The sequence below is a fragment of the Thunnus maccoyii genome, chromosome 15 (assembly GCF_910596095.1).
Source record: "Thunnus maccoyii chromosome 15, fThuMac1.1, whole genome shotgun sequence".
Classification (NCBI taxonomy): Eukaryota; Metazoa; Chordata; class Actinopteri; order Scombriformes; family Scombridae; genus Thunnus; species Thunnus maccoyii.
Genome location: NC_056547.1, coordinates 14,996,799 through 15,017,003, shown reverse-complemented (window position 1 = coordinate 15,017,003; position 20,205 = coordinate 14,996,799). Strand labels below are relative to the sequence as shown.

General features: G+C 39.9%; 1 protein-coding gene across 8 annotated transcripts in view; it reads left to right on the top strand.

The window, feature by feature from the left end:
- trps1 (trichorhinophalangeal syndrome I) overlaps window positions 1-20,205 on the top strand; it is a 139,437-nt gene that overhangs the window by 13,190 nt on the left and 106,042 nt on the right. The gene's annotated exons all lie outside the window — the stretch shown is intronic.

Here is a 20,205-nt window from a genome sequence, read left to right as displayed (position 1 = left end):
AATTCATGTATTCATTGGATGGTTAACCTTGTGAAGTTTGAAAAACTTCTTCTGGCTATTTCAACAGTCTTTCTACGTCTTTAGCTTTGCAGCATTTTCAGAGTCAAGCAGAAATTTTGATCACACAGACTTTTGAAAAAAAATCAGTTTAAGTTTGTATCTTGATTTTTTTTTTTTAAATTAAAGTTGTAGCTTCTAACATTTCCTTAAAAAAATTCTCAAGCTACTTTTGCAAGTTTTGTAGCCTGACACTCGGCCACAGCCAGAAGGGAACGGTTATACACACGCATCTTCTCAGTCCATAAAACTGTGGGGATCATTTGAGTAAAAAAAAAAACAAAACAAATGAACAACATAATTCATGCAACTTTTAAGGTTTAGTTTGCGTTGCAGTTTTACAGGCGGCACACTAACTCAAATCTAATTCTGAAGCTATAAACGCTGAGTGAGTGTTCTGACTTTTTAAGCTTATACACTGACTTTCATGAGGAGGATAGACAGCCGTGTTTACGTGTGCTCTGTACGGATCATCACATGGCTGTTTCTGATAGTTTTTGAAAGCAAAAAAAAAAACTTTTCAAAGTCACAAAACTGTTGTTAGAGTTGAATCAATAGAAACTTTGAATATCAGTTAAAGATAAGCATCCGGTTACTTTATGGGACGTTCAGCTTCGTGTGTAACTTTTTCTAACAGTTTTGCTTTCGGACTCCTTTTGGTGCATTATGTTGACACATTTTTATGACAGTTCCACTATTTTTCCCTAAGTTTTTCTGTCATCTTTTTTTTAAACAAGTAATTGTAACCTGACACTGATGATATTCAGAGTTTGATACATCTCAAGGCGCTTTGCAAAGTAAACCAGGATCTTTTTAGTGTCAACTTTTAATACAGTTGTCAGTGTTTTACAGTCAGTACTTTCCTGTCCGGTCATATCCATCTTGCCCTGCTTATGTTTTTCCTTTGTTTCCACACCCTCCAGCCTCATGTAGAGTCGCTCGTAACTATAAAGTTATGTCCCGACTTATATCCACAGATTTCATGCATGTAATACGCCCTTTGTTAACATTTACAAACTTTTAACAAGATCTTTTAAAATTAGCAAAGACTTTTGATCTAGCGACGTATCAATCCAGCTTCATAACGTTTGAAATTATTCTTCTTTCCAGACACTGGATATTATTGTATCTCACAGCCTTGTTCGTAGCTGCTATTAAACGTCAAAACAGTTGACGACTTCCTAAAGAGAACCTCTGCTTGTAAAACTCTTTCCCGTATGTGTGTGTGAGACAGAGTGGGAGAGAGCACAGCACTTTTTCCTGTGTGTGTGTGTGTGTGTGTGTGTGTGTGTGTGTGTGTGTGTGTGTGTCTGTATGTGCTGTGGAGACAGCCATGGCTTACTCATATGGCTGCAATATGTGAAGTCTCTGCGGTGGAACTGGGAAGAGAGAAAGTTTTGGGAGAGAGAGAGAGAGACAGAAAGAAAGAAAGAGAGAGAGAGAGAACACATGGAGCGAGGGAAGTCAGAAATGTCCTGTTCAACTAGCTGGAATGTATCTCCTGTGTTTTATTGATGGTTTGATGTTCTGTAAGACATGAGGAACAACTGTAGTGATTTTGTGGGCTGCCATGCATTTGTCTTTGGTCGTTTCAAAGCGGTACTGCGTTACAAGGGAAAAAGGCCAGTTTGAGATGGAGTGTAAAAGGAGACTTTAACCCAGCCCAAACGGCTTTTTAGGGAAAATTGTAGTGATTTCACTTGTAGACGTGTGATTGATCCCGCTGCCGCAATGCATCACGTTTATAAAGGAGTTTGAAAAGAACGAGACATGGAAATTTTTGTCTTGCACCATAATTTTCTCTAAAAGTGTTATTATGCATCAATCAAAAAGAGTGTTTATATACTTTTTGGAAAACTGCTTAATATCAGTATTTTTTTTTTTTTTTTTACGAAGGCAAAGTTGTCTGCAGCTTTGAAAAAAGAAAGGAAAAATTATAGGTGCTGTCATGAAATAAGTATATATAAAGGCCTGACATAAAGATTAGAACAAATAGTGGGTCAAGCCCTTAAGAAATAGTAGAAACTTGAAGGAACTGTGAACATTATGCAGTCAAATCTCACACACACTAGATAAGAGAAAAAGGTTTGTAGGATCGCTAGAAGTTGGTACAACTTTTGCAAAAACTTTTACAGCACCTCCTCAATGTGTGAGATCATTTTTGCATACAGAGGCGAACGTTTTGGAGAGATGAAGCTCTGTTAATTTTGGCTATTTTGCCTCACGTTACCCACTAAATAAAACATCATCGGTGAAGGGAATGCACGTAATAATCCCTGTCATAACCTCTGAGCAGTTGTTGCTGTCTCTCTCCCCTTCTTCGACCGGACTGACGCATGTCCTTCCTCAGTGCCTCTCTCAGTTTTACCGTCCTCACCTACAATACGAGGAACAGAGGACTGGTTTCCAGTTCATCTCGGCCTCATTGTTGGCTGTGGAAAGATTGCACGTAGGCATCGCTCGCGAGTGAAGTAATCCCATTCACAGTCCTGTTGCTCACTACAGGTGATTGTGTGGAATTAACAGGGATAACGGCCCATTAAAATCACTTGAGCTTTATATTGTGAAGACTTGACTTAAGTGGCTTCAGAAACAGTTTTGAAAATTAGGTTATTGAAGACTTTTCTTTCAGTTTTTCCTTTTTTACTCCAAGCTTTTGTTTTGTGTATTTTGAATGTGTGGGATTGTATTTACCTCTTCTTCTACATCTCCATACCTCACTATTAAGATCTTGCCTTAATAAAATCCGCATTTAGTAAATCTAACAATAATAATAAAACAGATACCATATTGTGTGTTTAAACATTAGAAGATCAGAAGGGATAAGAAGGTTTTTAAGGGTTTTTCTTCATGTGGATGCACAACTCTTATTTATTTATAATTTCTAATCCCACTTATTTTTTGGATGTGAATTGTCCTAACTCGGTTTCAAATAAGCAGGATAAGATAGCATCTATTAGAGCAATCATCTTATTCATTTCAACCCTGCCTGCAGTTCAGATAAAGGAAAACATCCATTTGTCACGGATAGTTTATTTAAAGAAAAAAAAAAAAACTTCTTGCAAGGCTTCTGGCTCTCTTGGCTCATAGTTATGTAGCAAGCTCTTCTTTATTACCCGGTCTTCTGTTTTGCTCATATCCCAAGGACACAATTGTTTTCAACTTATTTTACTGTCTGGGCACATTGTTTTGGCTCTTTCATTGCGTTATATTAGCTGCTTGTAACACTGGTGATGCAGGGATTTGAGCTTATTCTCCTGTTGCAGTTACTGGAAGTCACTCTGGAAAAGAGTGTCTGCTAAATGCCCAAAATGTCATCCCCACTCTCTGTCTGTGGTTAGTGCAGCCTTGTTTAGGCTTGAGTTTGTCTCTAATGTCTTTGGTCTATTTTAGACTTTTAAGTCTGTCTTTTAGACGGCCTGCTTCAGATAACGAGCACATGGTCTTGGTTTAGGGTGAAATGATTTCTTTTTTCCCCCCTCGTTTTTTAGGTTTTTTTGGGACATACGAATCCTAAATATGGGACAACTTTTCTTCCTTTGATCTGAGAGAGGAAATAATCCTTCTGTCACGATACAGTGGAGACTGATAAAGTGGTGGTTGAGCGGATTTAGGCGTATACCAGTAGAAGGTGATGACACAGGCAGCGGTACAGCCTGGTTATAGAGATTCTTCTGTTACCAAAAGGTTATATGTTCAAACCTCAACAACACCTGCTTGTTCCTTGTAAGTTTATGTGTATAAGCGTCCGTTAAACCTGTAAAATATCCAGTAAAAGACATTCGATCTAATCGGTGCCAGCATAGTTAGGAAGCCATTTTCATTCTTTGCTCAACCCAACTTGGGCTGCTGAGCTAGTTTATGAAAACTCACTTGTTTGAGAAACCCGCTGGGTTGTTATGCGATGTGCTATGAGTTGCAAGTGCTGACTGCTTTGACTCAGCAGTGTACTCACCTCGCTCATGCTTCCTGTGCACTCAGATGTTCAGTTATCAATCACTGTACATGCAAGATTTGACCTTGTGTGAAACACAGAGAATGATTTGTTCCAAGGCTGTGTTCAATTAACTTTAAAACAAATCGGGTTCTAATGGAAGGTGACTCTACGCTCATTTGCTCGATAATGAGCAAATTAATTGTCGTTACTAATATTAGAGCGTTGCTGAATGGAAATATTTTGTCACATTTACTACACAAGCGTATTTTTCTGCATGACCGATGCTTAAATCACACAGGCACAATGTAGGCTATATGTTTTCCACAAGTCCTAAACATTGAGTGGCTCCCCGTCAGTAGCACTCATGTCCAAAGTATCTACAGGTGATCTCCCGTGTGTCCTCTATCCTCATGACTGTGTGCCTTTAGGTAAGAAATGTAGCTTTTTAACAGTTGTCAGTGAGCAGCTTGAAACAAAGTGGACAGAGCGCAGATTTATACGGATAAAACAGATTTACATATGTTTTAAATGTTCACAGAGATCTCAATAAGAAAAGTTAGGAAGCTCAGCGTTATTTGTATCAAGTCTGCATTAAATAGATTTTTTCTATTACAGAGACACAGTAAATATAACCCAACACTCTTGATGGTACATTAAAAGTTAAAAAGTAAAGTTTGATTTATCCTAATTAGTGGCATTGTAGGTTTTGTTGTGATAATAGCCAATTAAACTTGTCGCACTAATGATTTCACGTTTCAATATGGAGCTCCGCGTTAAAGGTACAGTCCAATTACAATATCTCGTGACAATATATATTGAGCCAAAACCCGCAGCAAAAATCATTAAAGGGGAATCAATTTCACAGTTGAGGTGAATTATTGGTGAATTGCCCTTTTTAAATTTTTAATCCTTGCATAATGAATTCGAATGAGATCCAATATTACTGTCACGATCCAATATTTTTTTTTTTTTTTTTTTTTTTTTTTTTACATGGCAACACTATTTTATGAGGTTGTGGTTTGTGGAGTGGACTGAAAATATGTGCAGCTGTCACATCACAACCACATATATTCATTTATCTTTTTTTTTTTGACATTTGTGATTATTTAATATCATTCAATACTCATTTGTCAGTGTACACAGGGAAGCCAGGTTTTCTTTTTTTGTTTATTTGCTTTTAGATTTCCTCTTTCTTTTAGTGTCAGTGTACAGTCAACGCAGAGGAGGATATCAGAGCTTGTTTTGCTGCCTTTCTTCTTGTACAGTCTGAGAACTTATTTGAAATGACTTGAAAAGAGTCTGAGTGAGATAATCCATCACAGTAAACATGCAGCTTGAATTTAGTTTTGTCAGAGATCATTTTTTAAAGTTTCTATTATTCAGAATCAGAGCACATGATGTATTATGTGAAGCTTTGCTTGTTGTCAGTCACCTGACACCAGCAGGGAGATCAGGAAGGCGAGGATTTGATCATCCAAAATAGGTCTTCTTACAAATTTTGTCACATTTGTGTCAGTACGTTTAGGATGTCATCATGTTAGCAGTTAGTTTCAAATTGTTTGTATCTTTAAAAATATAAAAGGAGTATGTAAAAAAAATAGATTTCAAAGTGATTGGGAGGAATAAACTAGAGTTGAACAGCATCCCTAAGTGATCCTGGTACTCTCCTTTTTATGAGAGGTCAGAACTTTAATTAAGAATTTAGATATGTACACTCAAAATCCCAGTGTAAGTGCAAAATGTACAGTCTATACTTGCTGCATTGTGTAGTATATTTGCTCTCAGACAGCATACAATAAGGAGATGAAGTAAATATTCTAGACAGAGTGATTGTGACATGCATGACAGGCTGTAAAAATGCATTCAGACTTGTTTGAATACATTTCGTATACTGTACTCGAGCGTTCCCATGAGCACAGCTCCGCTTGTAATTCCTCGGTTTTCACGCGCTACTCAGCAGGCAGACAACGAAATTAGCTAAGGAAAATGTGAAATGATTTATGTTGTAAGCTTCTTTGTGTTGAGACTCAAAAGGATGTGCATCACGCAGATGGAGAGAGTACTGAACCATTTTCCTCAAGTACGGTATGCTTAATTCAGCCAGACTTCTCAAACACAAGTGGCAATTGTTGTTTTTTTTTTCTTTAAGTCAAGAAGCCACTTGGTTAAAAGTTGTCTCACTCAAAAGTGAAGACGCTGACTTTTGAATGAAACAAAGATTTAATTTTGATTTCGTGCGTGTAGGAAAAATGATCCACTTCGGAACAACACATCAACCTGTTGTTTTGTTGTAGGAAATGGTAACAGCAAGCATTTTCCACCTTCACAGGTTTAAGATTAGTCGTGTGGTGTGGTTTTTGCCTGTTGACAGGTGATTTGAAGGCGCTGTAGTCGCATACATCTAAATGATGTGGCATCCGCTCCTCCTGTATATCTCGTAATGTCAGAAAATGCTCAAGTGCTCATGATCAGACTTTCAGAATTGCACTAGTGGAGAGCATTAATTTCCAGACAGTTCAGCATCGTTGATAGATGGCTATCAGTTATTGTAACAGTCTACCGTCGCTTATCTCCTCCTGCTGAGGTAAAATCTGTCTCATTCGCTGCTTGGTTATGATTGAGTTGACTCACTGATTGTTTATTTCTGTACTGGAGGTTAACTGTCTGTTGTGTCAACAGTCAAACCAAGAACCTGCACACATACACACACGCACACTTAGATTGCTTAGCTCACAAATTTATCGCTATCTTTCGTTCTATGCCTCACTGTTTCCTTTTTTCTCTCCATGGCTGCCTCTTTTTCTCGCTCTGTTTCTTTATCTGTAAATCTCAGTTGCTCTTATACTCACTGTAATGCAAGAGAAGGCAGACTGTTAGTGTCACGTGTGCCAAATCACACTGTAACCACGGTCAAAATACTTTATTTTCTTGCTCAGAGATTGCAATTAACGTTGATTTCGAGTGTAAATACACACTGACATTTGTTTGCCATTGTGATCTTTTTCAGTCACAACCGAATTCCTTACTAAGTTTGATGTGGCACCCTTTTCTGTCACAAACACAGTGTTTTTCTCCAGTGCGAGACATGCACTATCGCTAGCTAGGTCTCTTTATTTCACACATGGGTGTGTTTGTGTGTGTGTGTGTGGAATGCTCTAAGCCCTGTTTCCTTGTATATGTCCGCACAATATTACCCCGTCAACTGTGACGTGTTAATATTTTATAAAATTGCCATTCTTATGTGTGTATTTGTGTTTTCTGTGTGTGTCTAACTGCGTGTGTGATGGAGTGTGAAATATGAAATGTTTGGTTTCATTTCAGAAAGTGTACATGTAGACTTGCTATAACTATATATACCTGCTGGGGAAGGGGACTCATTTTTGCCGCTTTTAAAAACATTGCTCTCTCGCTTTCCCTCTGTTTCTTTTGCGCACACACACTTACACACACACACACACATGCACACGTACAGCCCCATTAGTATTGTAGTCTGGGATCTGGCTAAAACATCTGGTGGCTGAGTAACTTTTCAAAGTAGTCTTTGTCCTCACTCTGTGTGCATGCATGCGTGTGTCTGTCAGTGTGAGCCTTTGTCTGTGTGTTTGTGCGTGTGTGCGTGTGTGTGTGTGTGTGTCTGTAATAAGGGGCAGACTTTTTACGGCGTCCCGTCAAATTAAAACTATGATTTAAACGACTAACATGTATGCTCTTTTTTTCATTAAAGCAAACAGCCACACTAGGCTCTACTGATTTTCGTGTGTGTGTGTGTGTGTGCGCCTCTGGCTGTGTGGACAGTTTGGACTGCAACAAAAAAAAAAAAAAAAGATTAAGCATGGTACTAGTAATTGTAAGTCATGAATGGCCAATTATATTATTTTATTCATGTAACTCTGGCTGGCTGCTTCATAGCAGAGAGACAGCAGGAAGAAAGCAGAGGGAGATATGACTCTCTTCCAGCTTGCCTCTGGTCCAGCTTAACATTTGGCCCAACTCTCAAAGAACCAGCACAATACAGTAAGGTAGTGCTAAGTGTCTCACCTGTTCTCCTCAGGATGGGGTTGGGCTAGGTCTTCTGATACTGTTAAATAATCATGCAGCAGCAGCTTTGGACTTTAGAGGGTACAGCCCCGCAGACAGTTTGAGCTGCTGCCCTCAGGGCTTCGCTTCAAACCAGATAAAATTTGAAAGAAGCAGGGAGTTATCTTCTCTTGCAGCAGTTAAGAGTGCTTAATTGGCATATTTAAAGGTGTAGCACCTTGTCCTGAACTTTATTTTAAATTATGTGTCATATATAATGAAGGGAAGTCTTTGAATTAAAATGAAGCAGCTGACTTTGGGCAGAGAGCCACAACCTGTTGGCTGAGTCAGATTTTGCCCATAAGAATTTCAGTGACACTCCATTTGCAGTGTAACATCTATGATAGCCACAAAAACAGCTCGTACTGCTTTTAGATAGTGATCAGATCACCCCTAGCAGTCCTGTATTGAGCTTCAGTCATCAGGTCAGTGCCGTACAGTATGTTGTCATTACTAGGGGTACAGTTGTCATATTTACGGTATTGTGATGTATTTTTGTTATCATCAACACCACATGGCTGAAAGTGAATCCTCTCCGCTGTGTAAGTGTCCCTTTCCAACATGGAACAACTTCAGTCATATGGAAATGGTTTGATAACACAAACTTTCAGACAGTTACTCGATCACTCCATTAGAGCCGCAATGATTAGTTGATTGATTGACAAGTTGATCGACAGAAGATTAAACAGCAGCTATTTTGATAATCAAATAATAATAATAATCGTTAAAATGCCAAAAATGTAGCTCTTTAGCTCTTTAAATGTCGTGAGTTGATGCTTTTCTGTGACATACGTGACTGTAAATGGAACAACTTTGGATTTTGGGCTGTTGGTCAGACAAAACAAGACATTTGAAGTTGTCATTGTCTCCTCGGTCTTTAAGAAATTAATATGAACATTTTCACTATTTTCCGACATTTTTTTTTTTTTTTAGAAAAAAACATCAATCGAGAAAATAATCGGCAGATTAATTGATAATAAAAATAAACATTAGTTGCAGCTCTATACTCTATTAACTAGATTGACCGCAAGAGTCATGTCAGGGTCTGATTCAGCTCAGGTGACAATAATTGATCGATCATGACATTGTACGTTCGCTTCGCAGCAAGTAAGCAGAGCAGCGTGTTGTGATGTCACGAAAAGTTTTTTCTAGTTGGGAAGCGTAGAAGCTAGCGGTGCGTTCAGTCACAGTCAGATGGGGATGTAAGAGATAAAAGCAACCATGCGGGCAAAGGAGAGCAGACAGTAGGTGCGTTTCCATCCACCTCTTTTTATGCACATTTTCAATTTGTGCATCAAAAAAACTCAAATAATTACGTCATCTTGTTGCGCCCTCTTCTTCTGCAGCGGTATAATGTCACCTGACTGGAGAATTAGCGCCACCTACTGCTTATCTCGTTGAACCAACTCCTACTATTTGCATATGAGTAGTGGATGGAAACGTGCATAAATTTACATTTTCTTTCACGATTTTCTGAAAATTCGGTTAAAATTTGCGATACATTTGGATGGAAGCCCAACTAGTGCTGCCTCGCTAAAAGGGGACGTCTTAGACTGTCTCTTAACAGTCCAGCACTCTCACTAAAAGGATCAGATAAGTGATATTTGTCATGGTCAGCATGTTTTTGTGTTTTTTTGTCTCTCACGAAAAAGGAAAAAGTCTACTTGCTGATAAGTGTGTATGTATGTGTGTAACGGTGTGTTTTTGAAGTGTCTGCTGTGTGTGAAGAAGTGGACGCATGGATAGATAGATGACGGAGGGAGGGAGGTGGTTCTTTTTTGAAATGGAAATTAAGGGGGCACACATCTGGGGGTCTTTGAGACTTTTGTGGAGAGGGGGGGGGGGGCGAGAAGGTGGGTGTCAGAGGCCCACGGTCAGAAGGGTGTGTGTGTTTTGTGTGTGTGGATAGTGGGGGGTGGGGTTAAGGAAGAACGGATAAAAAAGAGGGAAGAGGAAAGTGTTGTTTCTCATTTTTTGGGAGGTAGGAGGCAGGAGATAAGGAAACGGGGGGGGTAAAGGGGGTGCCTGTGGTCAGCGTTTGTTATCGGAGTGGGGGAGAGGGAGAAAGAGGGATGGATGGGGTTGAGAATGTGGGACGAGATGCCTAATAATAAGTAATGAAACGTTCAGAACATTGGGGAGAGTGACGGAAGGAAGAAAAGATAAAAGGAAGGACGGACGGACGGACAGAAGGACAGACGAGGAACTAATTTACATAGACACAGGAGTGGGAGGAGGAGGAGAAGTGGGGAGAGAAAAGGGGGCAAAAGATCACTCACTATAGTTGAAAACTTTACGGCTGACAGTTAAATTTACTTCGGGCCTGTGTGTGTGAGTGTGTTTGTGTGTGTGTGTGTTGCGGGTGGGTGGAATAGAACAGCGGGGGGCATGGCGTTTGTTCTGCAACATGGCTTTTGGGCTTTTTAGTGCTTCACACACAAGTTGTCCTCTCCCTTTTCTTTAGAAGCCGATTTCACCTAGCTGTGAGAATCTCTCTCTGTGTTTCCTCTGTATTCATTTAGCAGTGGTGCGCCGCCACAGCAAGAACATTACCACCACTGCAAGAGATAAAGATGGTAATTTAGCCTTAATGTTATCTAAAACTAAAATACAGTCCAGATGTTTTAGGAGTAGTGATTATATAGCGATTAAAAACATTTTTACCACTAGAGCCTCAACTTTAAACATAACTTAGACCTAAACAGCGACAGATATGGGACAAAACTAGAATTATTGCCCAAAGCACCAGAGCTGTATTAAAATTACAGAGGAAACACTGCCTCTAACTCTCACTTGCAGCAGCGGGGTCAGCCCTATAAACACAAATGTCTGTCTAGGTGACTGAGTGAGTGAGTCACTGACTTGAGTGAAGAAGTTACACCATTGGTCGGCCGAAGCTAAGTATCCTAGAATGAATTTTGCACCAATCAGCAGCGATGGTGGAGATTAAGCTGCTGTAATTTTTGCTGTAGGACTATTAATTTGTATTTGGAAATTTGCTCCAACGTTTTCGGAGATGTGAGGAGCCGCTGGCCAGGTGAGAGCAGCCAGTCATCTGAGCTGCTAGCAGCCAAACTCCTGAAATGATCGGCTGGTCATCGTCTGTCGTCATCCCGAGGAGAAAATCCGATGAACTGATCTGTGCAGGTCTTTGGTAATTTACCGCTGGCTCAAATGTCTCTGCAGCATTTTGATATATGATATAATTAGTTTTGGAAGATAAATGTTGGTCTCACAGATGAAATCTAACAATTGTAGCTGCCACGTTAGTTTGAACGTAAAGGGAAACTTCATGTTTTTACTGGAAAGAACAATGACGCTGCCTCTGGTCCTCTATATGTACAGATATCACCACATTTCAATAAATATAAATGTATTAAAATGAACAGATCAGTCTATATTATTTCTTTTATTAAGCTACACAACAGTTTTGTGTAGTTTTTTATTATAGATACATTACAATTTAATGCATCCCTCTGTCAATGAGGTTATTTTTTTTTGTGAGAAAAAGTTGAGCCTTGAGTTGAAATTATTTTGTCACAATTCAGTTGGGTGGTTGTGTTGAAGCTGAGCTGCTGCTGTCAGCAGGCAGAATGATCGTACTGCGTCCTTGCAAGTTTGTAATCCTGAGTCAAATTTGCCAAGTCTGAACTAGAGTAGTCCTCCAGCCCTATACTAGGTTTTGACCTAGTCTTTTCACTTCCTTTCTCTTTTGGATGAGTCAGAGAGCCAGTTAAATGATTGGATTAAATTTACATCCCATATAAAAATGTCAGTTTTGTGCCCATTCAACTCCCTCTGCCATCTTGTGCCTTTTCAGTTGCTTGTGCATCCATGACATTCATACCTGTGTAAAACATAAGGGTCTGGTTTCATACTTTTTCCGTCTTTACCAGATATAAATAAATCCTCACAGAATGTTTGTGTTGTAAGATAGGATAAAACAAGCGCTCCTAATGTTTTGTCCAACATTCAAATAATACACATGTATACAGGATTAGTTTAGCAGGATGTGAAGTCTAGAAATACTCTGCATTTATCTTGCCAGGCACTTAAAGCAGCCTTAAAATTGGACTCATGTCTTCTTGAACGATAAGCTTCTTGCTTTGTATTTTAAATAAATTTGGGATGTATCCCAGTAATATTGCACCATGGGCCAGCAATTTCACTTAGATAATACATATGGGGTTATGAAGCAATAGCTCTAAGGATGTAAAAAGTCCCTTCTGCGTAATAGTTTAGAGTAAGGATTCTTTGACAGCATTCAAGTTTAAAAATAAAAAATGAGGAAATGGGAGCGAAGCAGAGATGGAAGAAGAAAAAGCATGTGGAGAGAAAAGTGTCTTTGCAAATGAGCTTAGAGAGAGAGAGAGCAGGCAGTGGTTAAAAAGTGGAATACAAATGTTTGGGGCACCGCAGTGTTGTTAAAACTCTCACAGATCATTATGCAAATGTAATCTGTTGTATAACTGCAACTTAGCAACATACATTACAGTTATTTATGGCTTGCTCTGCCTCCAAACTTTAAAGAAAATCCTTGAGTGAGTGATTGAGTTTGAATTTATGTTTAGGCTACTGTCATCCAGTATTTATCTGCTCTGTATTAGGGGTGTAATGGTAGACAACATTCACGGTTAGATATGTACCTCGGTTTTGGGGTCACGGTTCGGTACAGCAGAAAAAAAAGAAAGGTAGAAAATGATATTTTAGTCCTTTATTTTGAAAAATGTAAACATCCAACAATGGCTCATTGGCTGTAACTATTACTGGAACTGTTTAGTTGTGCTGCAGTGGAAACTATAACTGAAACTGTCTAGTTGTACTGCAGTGGAAAAGGAAAACAAGCTTTCTGTTTCTTGCAAGGAGTCGGGACACCTGCTGACAGCTGTTTTATGCTAATCTAGTTGCTCAGAACTGGTTCCTACAATGTGCTATCCAACCACCTCGGAAATCAAATGTGCTTATAATTAAAACGCCGACTGTCACAGACAGGGGAGGGAACGGAGGAGACGTGATAATATTTAAATCATGGATGTATTATAAGAGCTGGGTTGGATAGGGCACCGCCGCTCAACCTTGCAGCCAATTTTTCCCAGTGGTCACTTGTGGTATTGCAGTGAAAAATTCCCCAAAAAGCATTTCCCCCATAGACCACCATTGTAAGATACATCTGTAAAACTGTTGACAGGACACCTCAGACTGCAAACAAGTCAATTATGACTTTTTCTGTTATGAATATTTGATCCATGGAGGATTTGTATATGTAAAACTTTCCTTCGAGCCGAGAAAAGTGATTTAAAAATCGGTGACGTCATCACAATGTAAAGTCTGTGGGCTGAGCAGGAACTTGTGTGCAGGGCCAGCGGGGGAAACACCACTGTGCATATTCAGCGGGCCGCACAGCGCGGAAGCAAACCTGGAAGCTAGAAACTTTTTTTGGCGTATGCGCCAGCCGAGCAGTTCTTATTGGACTGAATGGGCGCCATTTCCAGCCCGGTATCCAGCTCTTATAATACATCCATGGTTTAAATACAGAGACAACGGCGCATATTTTAATAATAATGACAGCAGTGACACTAAATGAGCATGGGTAACCAGGGTAACCAGGCTAACTTGGCTATGCCAGCTAGCATACATCCATGAGCATGCTACAGCAAAGTTGTGCACTGCCATAACGTTCCGGATGTAACTCAGGCACTAGAATTATTGTTCCGCACGTCAAAGTAAGCAGATTATTCAACTATTTTGTCAGTAATTGTTCGGGTCACAGAGCATACCGAATGGAGGAAAGTAGCGTACTGAACCGATTATTTCGTTCGGTTGGAACGAATACACAAATCATTACACTTCTACTCTGTCTGTAACGAGGGGTTAAAGGTGGAGGTATGCTCAAGATGAACTAGGTTGTATGATGTGTCGTCCGATCATGTCTGATGCAAAAGTGTTTATAGCTGTTCCGAACAGCCACAGTCCAAGACGAATGAAAAGCCTACCAGGGCGAGAGGCCATAATTGTCCAAATGGGGATAATGGTGAACGCTATTGGACGTCTCTTTCCTTGAAGCCATTGATGATGTTGCACTTGTTTGTACACCAAAGAGTGATTAATTTTGTGAAGAATGGGGGGAAAAAAGGGGGAGCTTCGGAGAGAAGATCAAACCCCGAATGCTTTCTCACCTCCTCACGTCTGCGTCAAACACTGCATGAAGTGGGCGGATCGCCATTTCTGGGAAGTTGTTGGACACCTGTCAGGGGGGAAGGGGGTTCAGACACTGTTTGACCATCTGACAAACACTTCAGATGAAGCATACCGACCCCTTTAAGCTTTGACCAACAAGCAAGTCTGAAATGTATCACGTGAATGTCCCCCTTACTGTATCATAGGGAATCGTATCGAATTGTATCAGAGGGAAGTTAATACCTTTTAGGCACCACCAGCGTCTTTGATTGAGACTGACGCTAAGAGATATGTGGTTGTTGTAAAAAAATTCTGCATTAAAGAAATTACAGCGAGTCACTGTGATATTATGACAGTATTTGGTTTTGCATTTTGATCACAGTCCAGTTTTGAATGGAGCCCAGCCCTGCATTGACATCACTGAGGCCCTGAAACCTCCCAGTCTTGCTTCCCGATAGTGTTCAACAGGGAAACACTGCTTCACTTGGCCAGCGTGCAGATAGAAGGGTTCTGGAAAGGAATATAAAGTCAACATTGTGGGTTGAAAATGTTCCGTTGTGTGTCTGTATGTGTACGTGTGTGTGTGCGTCTTAAGTTTGTCCAGACATTTTTCCCGTTGGGCCGGCCGCTCGCAGGAAACGTCCGATTCTCCAGGAGTGGAAAGTGTGCGTGTGTATACATGAGAGAGAGTTGTGTTGAGTTGCGAGTGTGCAGAAGTGTGTGCACGATCTAGTGTATCAGTGTGTTTCTCTCTGTGGATGGTGTGTGTGTGTGTGTGTGTGTGTGACTGACGTAATGTTTGAGCTTACCCAGACAGAGACAAACCAAACCATGACACACACACACATACCCGCGTATGTGTGTGTGTGTCTAAATGTGTGTGTTTAAAATCATCAGATATGCCTGGCAGACTTGGGCAGACGGGTGAGATGTGTGTGTGTGTGTGTTTCTGGCAGAGCTGTAGTTTGTTTTCCGTATTTTGGGGGAAAAGACAGCTAGGCAAGAGTCAACAATTAACATGTTGATTTATGCAGCTACTAGTTCCTTCCATTACGCCTACAACTACCACTGAAGCAGAGTTTGTTCTCCATTATTTTTGATGTATGAGAGTCTTAGCTGTGGAGAGCAAGGTCAAAATCAACAGTCCCGTGTTGATTTATGCAGCTCCCGGCTTCCTGCTACTATCGTACATCAAGGTGGGACATTAACACCCCTCCACCAGGCAAATGCGGATTCTTTCTTGACTGTGGTTGGTAAGTTTGTCTCCTCTACCAGCCACAGCATCAGTTAACAAGTCATCATTGGGGTATTCTGTTGGCAAGTTTTGAGATGTAGGAGCTACTTTAGCCAGCAGACCAAGAAGTAAGTTTTCTTCCCTGCTTACAAAGTGCAAATCTTTGACTAATACCTCGGTCATTTAGTTGCAGTTTAACTGAAAAATGACACTAAAACTGTTAAAGAGGTGCACCTATTTTAATGTTCTTGTTTTGATTAAGAAGATTACAAAACTGATGATAGCAAGAATTATTTTAATTCCCTGTATAATTATGTCGAAGAAATGTTTAAGGCATTATGTGCAGTTATTTGAATCTTTGATTTTATTAGTTCACATAAATATTGATCATGTTCTGTAAAATGTCATAATTCTGTGGCTTTCCTGTGGCCTAGTGGTCGAAGTCACATAATATATAATCATAATTCCCCAGTTAGTTTCTGGCTGGGGATCGTTGTTGCATGTCAATCCCCGTTTCTCTCTCCACATGCCATCTACTGTGCTCTTCAAATAAAGGCAGTTAATTAGTGATTCAAATAATAAAATAAACAAGTCATAATTCTAAAACTGTTGTGATTGAGCCTTTAGATCTGATGTATCTAATATTAGGCTTACATTCACACTTCACAGGAAGAAGTGGATTGATTTAGAATTGTTTCTTTGATTGTTTATTCAGGCACTAAGACACCAAGAGGAACATATCTGTTAGAGGGAAGTGGCGCTGTGTCATCAGCTTGCACGTGCATCTGTGTCAGAGCAAAACTTGAAAGCTCTGGGCGTTGCTTACAGTAATGAATAGGCAGACCACACCCTTAGCTTGAAACCTCAACAACTGAAAGATCTGGTTGATCAAGGTTGCTAATAGATGTCATTCACAAGGGAACAATACCACTGGCACGCTCTGATGTTCTCTGTTGTAAGACTCAGGTCCATTTTTATGTCAAATATGTGTGTTGTGATTTTTCCCTTTGGAGTCATCAGTCAAAAGAAATTGATTAGGAACACTGAAATATTCTCTGTGTAACCTTAGACAGTCATCACTACACCGTTTTGACACGGACATCAGCAGTTAGTGTCAGCTGCTTCTCAACTCCTCGTAGTGAGGTCCGTTTTTTGACATGTCCTCTGCAGGGAGCTATCATGTTAATATTTTCCAGCCAAGGGATAAAAACCGTATTGTTTCATTTTTTTTTTTTTTCTTCTCCATCTCTCCACACAAAAGAGAGCTGTTCTAACAGAAGAGTTATCATTAACTGTCTTAAATTGGCATTTGTGTCATGTCTTGCGGGAAAGCATGATCACTATAATGTTGATGCTTTTGATAAAGATGGAGATCAATTCTGATAACCTCATATACAAAACAATGCTTTCTCAATATTCGCAGCTCACATTGTCAATTTCAGGCTTATTTTTTTTAACATTTCGAGGGCTTCTGGTAATTTCATAGTGTGTTTAAAGGAGGAATGAGGAACAGATGTACGTATATCCTTTTCCTGCCTGCTCTTTTGCCTCTTATTTGGATTTTGATGTTAAGTCCATGTTGCAGGAGTGATGAGTCAACAACCAAAAAAAAAAAACAAAGAGACAGACCTACTTTAGCTTTCCTGTCTGTCTGAGTATCCAGGGCAAACATACATAGTTGCTGCTGTCTATTTTTAGTATTCAAACCATAAAAAAAAACATTAAAACCAATTAAGAATGTCCAGACAATTTAAAAATTAAATAAACATATACAAATACATTTTTATTTTAAATTACTCCAGCTGTTTAATGTATTTGGAACACAAATAAAATAGGCACACCTAAAACAATAACTTTCAGATGTGGCGAAGAACCAGTGAAAATGATGTTGTTTTCAGATGGAGCTTTGCGGTACAGTTAAATACTGTTTGGAAAAATTTTGATTTCTTTGCCATAATTGGTGGAAGGTAGAACTCAACTTGTATAAAAACAGCAAAAGTCTGCGTGTCAGTCTGCTCGTGTTATCTGATGTTCTTTCTGTCAGTCATTAATCATTTTTTTAGACGTTTTGAACATCACACTTTGTGAATTTAAAGCACAAAGGATCAAAATATCTGAATAAACCTATAATTTTCATATGCAGTGTTTGAATAAAAAAAAACACTGTGGTTTCCTGTCTGTCCAATGAGTAATTGATGGAATGTGGAACTAAAATCTAACTACATGACATCTAAAAACAAACTCATCAGCAAAGAAAGCCTTTCTATCTGTCTGCCTGTGGGCCAGTCGTTTTGTTTGTATTGATACAAGATAAAGTTTTTATTAGTACATGCAAAGATCAGCGTTGTGTAGTTGAAATCCAAACAACAAAACTGACTAAAATAATCCATTTCAGATGGAAAAGTTGAGTTGAATAAGAAACAATGTGCTCTCTGTGCTGTAATTGGTGGAACATGGAGCTTAACTCTGTCTATATAACATCTAAAAACGCACTGAGACACATCAAAAAGGCCTTTCAAAGACAATCATTTTCCTGGGGACAGAGGGGGGGAAAAAATCACTGAAAGACGAGGAAGAAACAAGCGTAATTAGTTTGACCACCATGTCATTTGAAACGGCATTAGCAATAACAAATCAGAAAACAATAAAAGATGTGAACAAAGATAAATTAAAGGGCTTGTGTTTCATGGTAAAAATGATTGAAAATGAATGTGAGAGGAGTGTGCGTGTGCGTGTATGGTATGTGTGTGTGTCTGTGTGTTTAGGTGGCAGTTTGGCTTTTGACACGGCATGTGTGCGTACATGCGTGCGTTCATTCGTGCGCGTGTGCGCGAGCGAGGCAGAGTTAGTGAGAGGGTATTTGTGTGTAATCATGTACGTCAGGCCGTCATGAATGGTGTGTTTGAGACAGAGCGGAGTGTGGAGTTCCTCGGGCTGGACCAAATTGGAAACAGAAAAACAAACATTCCCTAGGAACCCCCCGCTCTCCATCTCCCCCACCTCCCCCTCGTCTGCCGGCTGGTGGCGCAGTCCAACCTGTCTGGGACAATGTAACGGTCTATAGTCGGACCGGACCACACACATTCGTGGAGGGGGGTTGGAGCGCAGGAGGCGGCGGCTGTGGTGGTGGGAAGAGTTTGAAGGGGGGTGGAGGGAGGGGGAGGGGGGGGATCTCAGCCACAATCACAGTTGGAAAAAAGAGACAGAAGAATCATATGAATATGACAGAGAGCTAGTGATGAATTGATGGGAAATACAGAGAGATGGGGGGGGGGAGAGAGAGAAGTGAGGCGGAGCGTTAAAAGTTGATGGACATGAGACGTGGAAACAGTTGTAACAGTGAGAGCAACAGAGAGACGGGAATGAAAAAAGATAGAGATAAGTCATCGTGGAGAAATAAAGAGAAAAAAAAAAAGAGGATAAGGAGAAAAACAGAGGGGCAGGGAAAGACAGTGATTGAGTAAATGAGTAAGCAGCAGCTAGTCTGAGTCAGAGCTCCACAGGGAAAATATTTAGAGTCACACTCACTCTTTAAGAGAAAGAAAACTTCTCTCTCTTTTTTCTTTTCCTGTTGTGAGTACTACTAATGAGTAAGTCGCCCTCGAGTTTTTCTTTTTGTCTTTTGTACTTTCTTGAAGAAAATGCTCTTTCAGCTCTAATAGCTTGTGCTATTATGTGGTCAATCATGTAATAACCGGAAGCATGTGCGTGTATATGTATGTGTGTGTGTGCGCTCAGTATAATTTCACAGTGAGGATTTTACAGCCTGGAGAAAACATCAGAATGTATGAGTTCGATCGTTGTGTACTAAGCTCTCATAGCTTGTAGTGAGATGAGCCTTCAATAGAGCTAAGCTAGGTTTGTTAAAATGTATGCTCATTTAACACAATGAAATTATATATAACCTCAAGGAAGTACATTGTCGCCTGGGGACATGCGACGGGTTTCATCCCACACGTCTACCTGAAAAACACCAACCAGTTTCTCAAAGACATGTTTATATCTTCAAAAACATTACTGTTTTAAGATGGGAGGGTCTTAAAATGACTCATAATTTCAGTAATGACTCATAATGTGCTTCGCTTTTCATGCAAGCAATCTCTGTTTTCTCTTTTCTAACAGCAGATATCCTTTTTCAGATAATGACACACTCCGGATCTCAAATAGCTGAAATAGCTGCGTTCATTTTCTATCTATAGTCCAGACAAAGTCAGAACTGCATGTGGATGTGGTCAGGACCAGGTAAACCACTGAACAGGTATCCTGAGTCATGGCAATCCTTCCTCTGCATCTATTTCAGCTCTCCTGCTGTCTTGCTTATTTACTTAGGGTTAAACTTAAAGGGCGGTAGTACAAGTTGAATTGAAAATTAACAGTTTTGGTCATTTCAAAAGAATAGACAGTTAAGTTTAGCATACATGCAATCAGGAAAACAAAGAACATACAACATAACAGTGGTGTTAGAAGTGAGCAAGTTCCAAAAATAACTCCCAAGTGTGCGTGCGTTAAGACTTATCTTTTATCCACCACTGATACACACACCTACGTGCCCACACACACACACACACACACACACACACACACATACACCAGTCAGACTGACCCAAGGAAACCGGCTTTGTATAAATACAGACTCAGATTTAGATTTGCGGTGAGAGGGAGAGGAGAGGCAAGATGGATGGAAAGACGAAGAAGGGGTGGCAGAGAGAAAGAGAGAGAGAGA